Source organism: Rhinopithecus roxellana, chromosome 15 (genome assembly GCF_007565055.1).
Source record: "Rhinopithecus roxellana isolate Shanxi Qingling chromosome 15, ASM756505v1, whole genome shotgun sequence".
In the NCBI taxonomy this organism is placed as follows: domain Eukaryota; kingdom Metazoa; phylum Chordata; class Mammalia; order Primates; family Cercopithecidae; genus Rhinopithecus; species Rhinopithecus roxellana.
This window is the reverse complement of record NC_044563.1, coordinates 85709981-85719263: the sequence shown is the minus strand read 5'-3', so window position 1 is coordinate 85719263 and position 9283 is coordinate 85709981. Positions and strand designations below refer to the sequence as shown.

The 9283-nt window shown below is 41.9% G+C and overlaps 1 pseudogene; it reads left to right on the top strand.

The window, feature by feature from the left end:
• Positions 1-461: 461 nt before the first annotated feature.
• On the top strand, positions 462-8863 carry LOC104660603 (annotated as a pseudogene).
• The last annotated feature ends 420 nt before the right edge of the window (positions 8864-9283 follow it).

Here is a 9283-nt window from a genome sequence, read left to right as displayed (position 1 = left end):
AGTTTGCTGAGAATGATGGTTTCCAGCTGCATCCATGTCCCTACAAAGGATGCAAACTCATCCTTTTTTATGGCTGCATAGTATTCCATGGTGTATATGTGCCACATTTTCTTAATCCAGTCTGTCACAGATGGGCATTTGGGTTGATACCAAGTCTTTGCTATTGTGAATAGTGCCACAATAAACATACGTGTGCATGTGTCTTTGTAGTAGAATAATTTATAATCCTTTGGGTATATACCCAGTAGTGGAATGGCTGGGTCATATGGTACATCTAGTTCTAGATCCTTGAGGAATTGCCATACTGTTTTCCACAATGGTTGAACTAGTTTACAATCCCACCAACAGTGTAAAAGTGTTCCTATTTCTCCACATCCTCTCCAACACCTGTTGTTTTGTGACTTTTTTTTTTTTTCATATGCCAGTTGTAAGTTTTATTTGATGGTAAATGGTTGAAATAGATGCCCTGGAGAGAACTGGTCCTTTTGGCAGCACTGACCTTAGGCAAAATTGTTAAGTAGGTGAAGTCTATCTTTAGGGAGCTCCTAGATTCTGCCACTTCCCTCCTCCTATTCCAGAGCCCTTGAGTTCTCTCTCTTAATGCCAGAGCGAGTGGTGCTTTCAATCTTTTTTTGGTTAACATTTAGTTATCAGTAACTGATAAATTTGTATTCTTCTTCAAATATTTGCATTTTCTTTTTTTTTCTGAGATATTTGTTTTTTTATTTTTTATTTCTTATTTTTTTATTATACTTTAAGTTCTAGGGTACATGTGCATAACGTGCAGGTTTGTTACAAATGTATATTTGTGCCATGTTGGTGTGCTGCACCCATCAACTCGTCAGCAACCATCAATTCATCATTTATATCATGCATAACTCCCCAATGCAATCCCTCCCACCTCCCCCCTCCCCATGATAGGCCCCGGTGTGTGATGTTCCCCTTCCCAAATCCAAGTGATCTCATTGTTCAGTTCCTACCTATGAGTGAGAACATGTGGTGTTTGGTTTTCTCTTCTTGTGATAGTTTGCTAAGAATGATGGTTTCCAGCTGCATCCATGTCCCTATAAAGGACGCAAACTCATCCTTTTTTATGGCTGCATAGTATTCCATGGTGTATATGTGCCACATTTTCTTAATCCAGTCTGTCACAGATGGACATTTGGGTTGATTCCAAGTCTTTGCTATTGTGAATAGTGCCGCAATAAACATACGTGTGCATGTGTCTTTGTAGTAGAATAATTTATAATCCTTTGGGTATATACCCAGTAGTGGGATGGCTGGGTCATATGGTACATCTAGTTCTAGATCCTTGAGGAATTGCCATGCTGTTTTCATAATGGTTGAACTAGTTTACAATCCCACCAACAGTGTAAAAGTGTTCCTATTTCTCCACATACTCTCCAACAACTGTTGTTTCCTGATTTTTTAATGATTGCCATTCTAACTGGTGTGAGATGGTATCTCATTGTGGTTTTGATTTGCATTTCTCTGATGGCGAGTGATGATGAGCATTTTTTCATGTGTCTGTTGGCTGTATGAATGTCTTCTTTTGAGAAATGTCTGTTCATATCCTTTACCCACTTTTTGATGGGGTTGTTTGTTTTTTTCTTGTATATTTGTTTGAGTTCTTTGTAGATTCTGGATATTAGCCCTTTGTCAGATGAGTAAGTTGCAAAAATTTTCTCCCATTCTGTAGGTTGCCTGTTCACTCTGATGGTAGTTTCTTTTGCTGTGCAAAAGCTCTTTAGTCTAATCAGATCCCATTTGTCAATTTTAGCTTTTGCTGCCTTTGCTTTTGGTGTTTTAGACATGAAGTCCTTGCCCATGCCTATGTCCTGAACGGTACTATGTAGATTTTCTTCTAGGGTTTTTTATGGTATTAGGTCTAACATTTAAGTCTCTAATCCATCTTGAATTAATCTTCGTATAAGGAGTAAGGAAAGGATCCAGCTTCAGCTTTCTACTTATGGCTAGCCAATTTTCCCAGCACCATTTATTAAATCCTTTCCCCATTTCTTGTTTCTGTCAGGTTTGTCAAAGATCAGATGGCTGTAGATGTGTGGTATTATTTCTGAGGACACTGTTCTGTTCCATTGGTCTATATCTCTGTTTTGGTACCAGTACCATGCTGTTTTGGTTACTGTAGCCTTGTAGTATAGTTTGAAGTCAGGTAGCGTGATGTCTCCAGCTTTGTCCTTTTGACTTAGGATTGTCTTGGCAATGCGGGCTCTTTTTTGGTTCCATATGAACTTTAAAGCCTTTTTTTCCAATTCTGTGAAGAAACTTATTGGTAGCTTGATGGGCATGGCATGGAATCTATAGATGACCTTGGGCAGTATGGCCATTTTCACGATATTGATTCTTCCTATCCATGAGCATGGTATGTTCTTCCATTTGTTTGTGTCCTCTTTTATTTCACTGAGCAGTGGTTTGTAGTTCTCCTTGAAGAGGTCCTTTACATCCCTTGTAAGTTGGATTCCTAGGTATTTTATTCTCTTTGAAGCAATTGTGAATGGAAGTTCATTCCTGATTTGGCTCTCTGCTTGTCTGTTACTGGTGTATAAGAATGCTTGTGATTTTAGCACATTAATTTTGTATCCTGAGACTTTGCTGAAGTTGCTTATCAGCTGAAGGAGGTTTTGGGCTGAGACAATGGGGTTTTCCAAATATACGATCATGTCATCTGCAAACAGGGACAATTTGACTTCTTCTTTTCTTAACTGAATACCCTTGATTTCTTTCTCCTGCCTGATTGCCCTTGCCAGAACTTCCAACACTATGTTGAATAGGAGTGGTGAGAGAGGGCATCCCTGTCTTGTACCAGTTTTCAAAGGGAATTTTTCCAGTTTTTGCCCATTCAGTTTGATATTAGCTGTGGGTTTGTCATAAATAGCTCTTATTATTTTGAGATACGTTCCATCAATACCGAATTTGTTGAGCGTTTTTAGCATGAAAGGCTGTTGAATTTTGTCAAAGGCCTTTTCTGCATCTATTGAGATAATCACGTGGTTCTTGTCTTTGATTCTGTTTATATGCTGGGTTACGTTTATTGATTTGCGAATGTTGAACCAGCCTTGCATCCCAGGGATGAAGCCCACTTGGTCATGGTGGATAAGTTTTTGATGTGCTGCTGAATCCAGTTTGCAGTATTTTATTGAGGATTTTTGCATCAATGTTCATCAGGGATATTGGTCTAAAATTCTCTTTTTTTGTTGTGTCTCTGCCAGGCTTTGGTATCAGGATGATGGTGGCCTCATAAAATGAGTTAGGGAGGATTCCCTCTTTTTCTATTGATTGGAATAGTTTCAGAATGAATGGTACCAGCTCCTCCTTGTACCTCTGGTAGAATTCAGCTGTGAATCCATCTGGTCCTGGACTTTTTTTGGTGGGTAGGCTATTAATTGTTGCCTCAATTTCAGAGCCTGCTATTGGTCTTTTCAGGGATTCAACTTCTTCCTGGTTTAGTCTTGAGAGAGTGTAAGTGTCCAGGAAATTATCCATTTCTTCTAGATTTTCTAGTTGATTTGTTTAGAGGTGTTTATAGTATTCTCTGATGGTCGTTTGTATTACTGTGGGGTCAGTGGTGATATCCCCTTTATCATTTTTTATTGCGTCTATTTGATTCCTCTCTCTTTTCTTCTTTATTAGTCTTGCTAGCGGTCTGTCAATTTTGTTGATCTTTTCAAAAAACCAACTCCTGGATTCATTGATTTTGTGGAGGATTTTTTGTGTCTCTGTCTCCTTCAGTTCGGCTCTGATTTTAGTTATTTCTTGCCTTCTGCTAGCTTTTGAATGTGTTTGCTCTTGCCTCTCTAGTTCTTTTAATTGTGATGTTAGAGTGTCAATTTTAGATCTTTCCAGCTTTCTCTTGTGGGCATTTAGTGCTATAAATTTCCCTCTACACACTGCTTTAAATGTGTCTCAGAGATTCTTGTATGTTGTATCTTTGTTCTCATTGGTTTCAAAGAACATCTTTATTTCGGCTTTCATTTCGTTATGTATCCAGTAGTCATTCAGGAGCAGGTTGTTCAGTTTCCATGTAGTGGAGCGGTTTTGATTGAGTTTCTTAGTCCTGAGTTCTAGTTTGATTGCACTGTGGTCTGAGAGACAGTTTGTTATAATTTTTGTTCTTTTACATTTGCTGAGGAGTGCTTTACTTCCAACTATGTGGTCAATTTTGGAATAAGTGCGATGTGGTGCTGAGAAGAATGTATATTCTGTTGATTTGGGGTGGAAAGTTCTATAGATGTCTATTAGGTCCGCTTGGTGCAGAGATGAGTTCAATTCCTGGATATCCTTGTTAACTTTCTGTCTCGTTGATCTGTCTAATGTTGACAGTGGAGTGTTGAAGTCTCCCATTATTATTGTATGGGAGTCTAAGTCTCTTTGTAAGTCTCTAAGGACTTGCTTTATGAATCTGAGTGCTCCTGTTTGGGTGCATATATATTTAGGAGAGTTAGCTGTTCCTGTTGAATTGATCCCTTTACCATTATGTAATGGCCTTCTTTGTCTCTTTTGATCTTTGATGGTTTAAAGTTTATTTTATCAGAGACTAGGATTGCAACCTCTGCTTTTTTTTTGTTCTCCATTTGCTTGGTAGATCTTCCTCCATCCCTTTATTTTGAGACTATGTATGTCTCTGCATGTGTGATGGGTCTCCTGAATACAGCAGACTGATGGGTCTTGACTCTTTATCCAGTTTGCCAGTCTGTGTCTTTTAATTGGAGCATTTAGTCCATTTACATTTAAGGTTAATATTGTTATGTGTGAACTTGATCCTGCCATTATGATATTATCTGGTTGTTTTGCTCGTTAGTTGATGCAGTTTCTTCCTAGCCTCGATGGTCTTTACATTTTGGCATGTTTTTGCGATGGCTGGTACCAGTTGTTCCTTTCCATGTTTAGGGTTTCCTTCAGTGTCTCTTGTAAGGCAGGCCTGGTGGTGACAAAATCTCTAAGCATTTGCTTATCTGTAAAGGATTTAATTTCTCCTTCATTGATGAAAGTTAGTTTGGCTGGATATGAAATTCTGGGTTGAAAATTCTTTTGTTTAACAACGTTGAATATTGGCCCCCACTCTCTTCTGGCTTGTAGAATTTCTGCCGAGAGATCTGCTGTTAGTCTGATGGGCTTCCCTTTGTGGGTAACCCGACCTTTCTCTCTGGCTGCCCTTAAGATTTTTTCCTTCATTTCAACTTTGGTGAATCTGGCAATTATGTGTCTTGGAGTTGCTCTTCTGGAGGAGTATCTTTGTGTCGTTCTCTGTATTTCCTGAATTTGAATGTTGTCCTGCCCTACTAGGTTGGGGAAGTTCTCCTGGATGATATCCTGAAGAGTGTTTTCCAACTTGGTTCCATTTTCCCCCTCACTTTTAGGCACCCCAATCAGATGTAGATTTGGTCTTTTTACATAATCCCATACTTCTTGCTGGCTTTGTTCATTTCTTTTTCTTCTTTTTCTTTTGGTTTCTCTTCTCGCTTCATTTCATTCATTTGATCCTCAATCGCTGATACTCTTTCTTCCAGTTGATCGAGTCGGTTACTGAAGCTTGTGCATTTGTCACGTATTTCTCGTGTCATGGTTTTCATCTCTGTCATTTCGTTTATGATCTTCTCTGCATTAATGAGTCTAGCTGTCAATTCTTCCACTCTTTTTTCAAGATTTTTAGTTTCTTTGCGCTGGGTACGTAATTCCTCCTTTAGCTCTGATAAGTTTGATGGACTGAAGCCTTCTTCTCTCATCTCGTCAAAGTCATTCTCTGACCAGCTTTGATCCGTTGCTGGTGATGGGCTGCGCTCCTTTGCAGGGGGAGATGCGCTCTTATTTTTTCAATTTCCAGCTTTTCTGCCCTGCTTTTTCCCCATCTTTGTGGTTTTATCTGCCTCTGGTCTTTGATGATGGTGACGTACTGATGGGGTTTTGGTATAGGTGTCCTTCCTGTTTGATAGTTTTCCTTCTGACAGTCAGGACCCTCAGCTATAGGTCTGTTGGAGATTGCTTGAGGTCCACTCCAGACCCTGTTTGCCTGGGTATCAGCAGCAGAGGTTGCCGAAGATAGAATAGCGAGTGTTCTTGTCTGATTCTTACTTTGGAAGCTTCCTCTCAGTGGTGTACTCCACCCTGTGAAGTGTGGGGTGTCAGACTGCCCCTAGTGGGGGATGTCTCCCAGTTAGGCTACTCAGGGGTCAGGGACCCACTTGAGCAGGCAGTCTGTCTCTTCTCAGATCTCAACCTCCGTGTTGGGAGATACACTGCTCTCTTCAAAGCTGTCAGACAGAGTCGTTTGCGTCTGCAGAGGTTCTGCTGATTTTTTATTGTTGTTATTTATCTGTGCCCTGTCCCCAGAGGCGGAGTCTACTGAGACAGGGAGGTTTCCTTGAGCTTCTGTGAGCTCCACCTGGTTCGAGCTTCCCAGTGGATTTGTTTACCTACTTAAGCCTCAGCAATGGCGGCGCCCCTCCCCCAGCCTCGCTGCTGCCTTGTGGTTAGATCGCAGACTGCTGTGCTAGCAATGAGGGAGGCTCCTTGGCCGTCGGACCCTTCCGGCCAGGTGTGGGTATAATCTCCTGGTGTGCCCGTTTGCTTAAAGTGCAGTATTGCTGTGGGAGTTACCCGATTATCCAGGTGTTGTGTGTCTCAGTTCCCCTGGCTAGGAAAAGGGATTCCCTTCCTCCTTGCGCTTCCCAGGTGAGGCAATGCCTCACCCTGCTTCAGCTCTCGCTGGTTGGGCTGCAGCAGCTGACCAGCACCGATTGTCCGGCCCTCCCCAGTGATATGACCCCAGTACCTTAGTTGAAAATGCAGAAATCAGTGGTCTGTGTCGCTGGCGCTGGGAGTTGGAGACTGGAGCTGTTCCTATTCGGCCATCTTGCTCCGCTCCCCCTCGAAAAAGTTTTCTATAAAGTCTTACACAGTAGAAAGGTGGTTACCAGAGTCTGGATAGTTAGGTGGGAGGGAGGGATTGAGAGATGTTCATCAAAAGATGAATAATTACAGTTAGATTAGAGGAGGCTGTTCGAGAAATCTATCGCACAGCATGGTGACTATAGTTAATGATGACATATTGTATTCTTGAAAAATGAAAAGATAGTGAACATTTAGTGGTGTTCTCACCACACAAATGATAGCTATGTGAGGTAGTGCATATGCTAATTAGCTAGATTTAACTATTCCACACTGTATATATACTTTAAAACATGTTGTACACAATAAACACTTGAAATTTAATCTGTCCATTAAAAACATAATAAAAGAAATCCCCAAAGAAACTTTGATGGGTAGTATTGCAAAAGACAATGAAAACTGTAATTTTGACCTGACCCAGAAATTGAACAAATTAAAAAAATTTCTGCATCCAATGCAACTCAAGAGTCATGGTGCCATGCAACCAACACCAAGATTAAACTTGTATCCTAAGGAAAATAAAAGGAGTGTTTAGTTTCCCATAACTCTAGACCTCTGCTGTTCAATACAGTAGTTAAGAGCCATATGTGGTTATTGAGCCCTTGAGATGTGGCCAGTTCAAATTGCAACATACTATAATTGTAAAGTGCACAACTGATTTTGAAGGCTTAGTACAAAAAGAATGAATAATACAAAATAGCTCTTTCACACTTTAAAATATTGATTGCATGTTAAAGTGGTTGTCAGCAAAGCCTGAGTCCTGTTCTCTCACTCTCCTACCTGCACAGCAGGAGTTTCACCGCTCGCTCCACCTTCTCTACCAACTACCAGTCCCTGGGGTGAGTCCAACCGCCCAGCTGACCCGGCAGGTCAGCAGTGTGGCCAGCGTCCATGCAGGTGCTGGGGGCTCGGGTTCCCTGATCTCCACATTCTGGTCCACCAGCTTCTAGGTGGCTTGAGGTAGACAGAGTGAGGAGCCTGGAGACTGAGAATTGGAAGCTGGAGAGCAAAATCCAGGAGCATCTGGAGAGGCAGGGACCCTGGGTCAGAGACTGGGGGTGTTACTTCAAGGCTTTGAGTATCTAAGGGCTCAGATCTTCGCAAATACTGTGGACAATGCCCGCATCATTCTGCAAATCAAAAATGCCCATCTTGTGGCTCCTGACTTTAGAATCAAGTATGAGACAGAGCTGGTCATGTGCCAGTCTGTGGAGAGTGACTTCCATGGGCTCCACAAGGTCACTGATAACACCAATGTCACTCAGCTGCAGTTGGAGACAGAGACCAAGGCTGTCAAGGAGGAGCTGCTCTTCATGAAGAACCACGAAGAGGAAGTAAAAGGTCTACAAGCCCAGATTGCCAGATCTGGGTTGACCATGGAGATAGATGCCCCCAAATGTCAGGACCGCGCCAAGATCATGGCAGACATTAGGCGCAATATGACAAGCTGGCTGGGAAGAACTGAGAGAAGCTGGACAAGTACTGGTCTTGGCAGGTTGAGGGGAGCACCACACGCAGTCCGCTAAGGTTGGAGCTGCTGAGATGACGCTCATGGAACTGAGACATATAGTCCAGTCCTTGGAGATAGACCTGGACTGGATGAGAAATCTGAAAGCCAGCTTAGAGAACAGCCTGAGGGAGTTGGAGGCCCGGTATGCCCTGCAGATGGAGCAGCTCAACGGGATCCTGCTGCACCTGGAGTCGGAGCTGGCACAGATCTGAGCAGAGAGGCAGCGCTAGGCCCAGGAGTAGTAAGCCCTGCTGAACATCAAGGACAAGCTGGAGGCTGAGATGGCCACCTACCGCCACCTGCTGGAAGACAGCGAAGACTTCAATCTTGGTTGTTGCCTTGGACAGCCCCAACTCCACGCAAACCATCCAAAAGACTACCACCTGCCAGATAGTGGACGGCAAAGTGGTGTCTGAGACCAATGACACCAAAGTTCTAAGACATTAAGCCAGCAGAGGCAGAGTACTGTTTAGGGAGCAGGAGGCCAATAAAAAGTTCAGAGTTTAAAAAATATATTGGTTACATGTTAAAGTGATACTATTTTAGATATGCTAACTAAAATAACATATTAAATTCAATTTTACATGTTTTCTTTCACTTTTTAAAGATGGCTACTAAAAATTTAAAATGATGTGTGGTTTGCATTATATTAATATTTCTCTTATAGTCATTATAGGGCTGCTATAGAGTATAGGGAAAGTTGTAACATATTAGGCAAAATGGAAGGGCCAGTTTGTGTCTTCCAACTTATAAATATACCTTCATATATTTACACTTAATTCTCACCTTTGAGAAACAGGTTTTTACTTTCTCAGAAAACAGAGGAAAGCTGAGTCTAGGAGGGTCCAACACTCTGCAGGACAACTA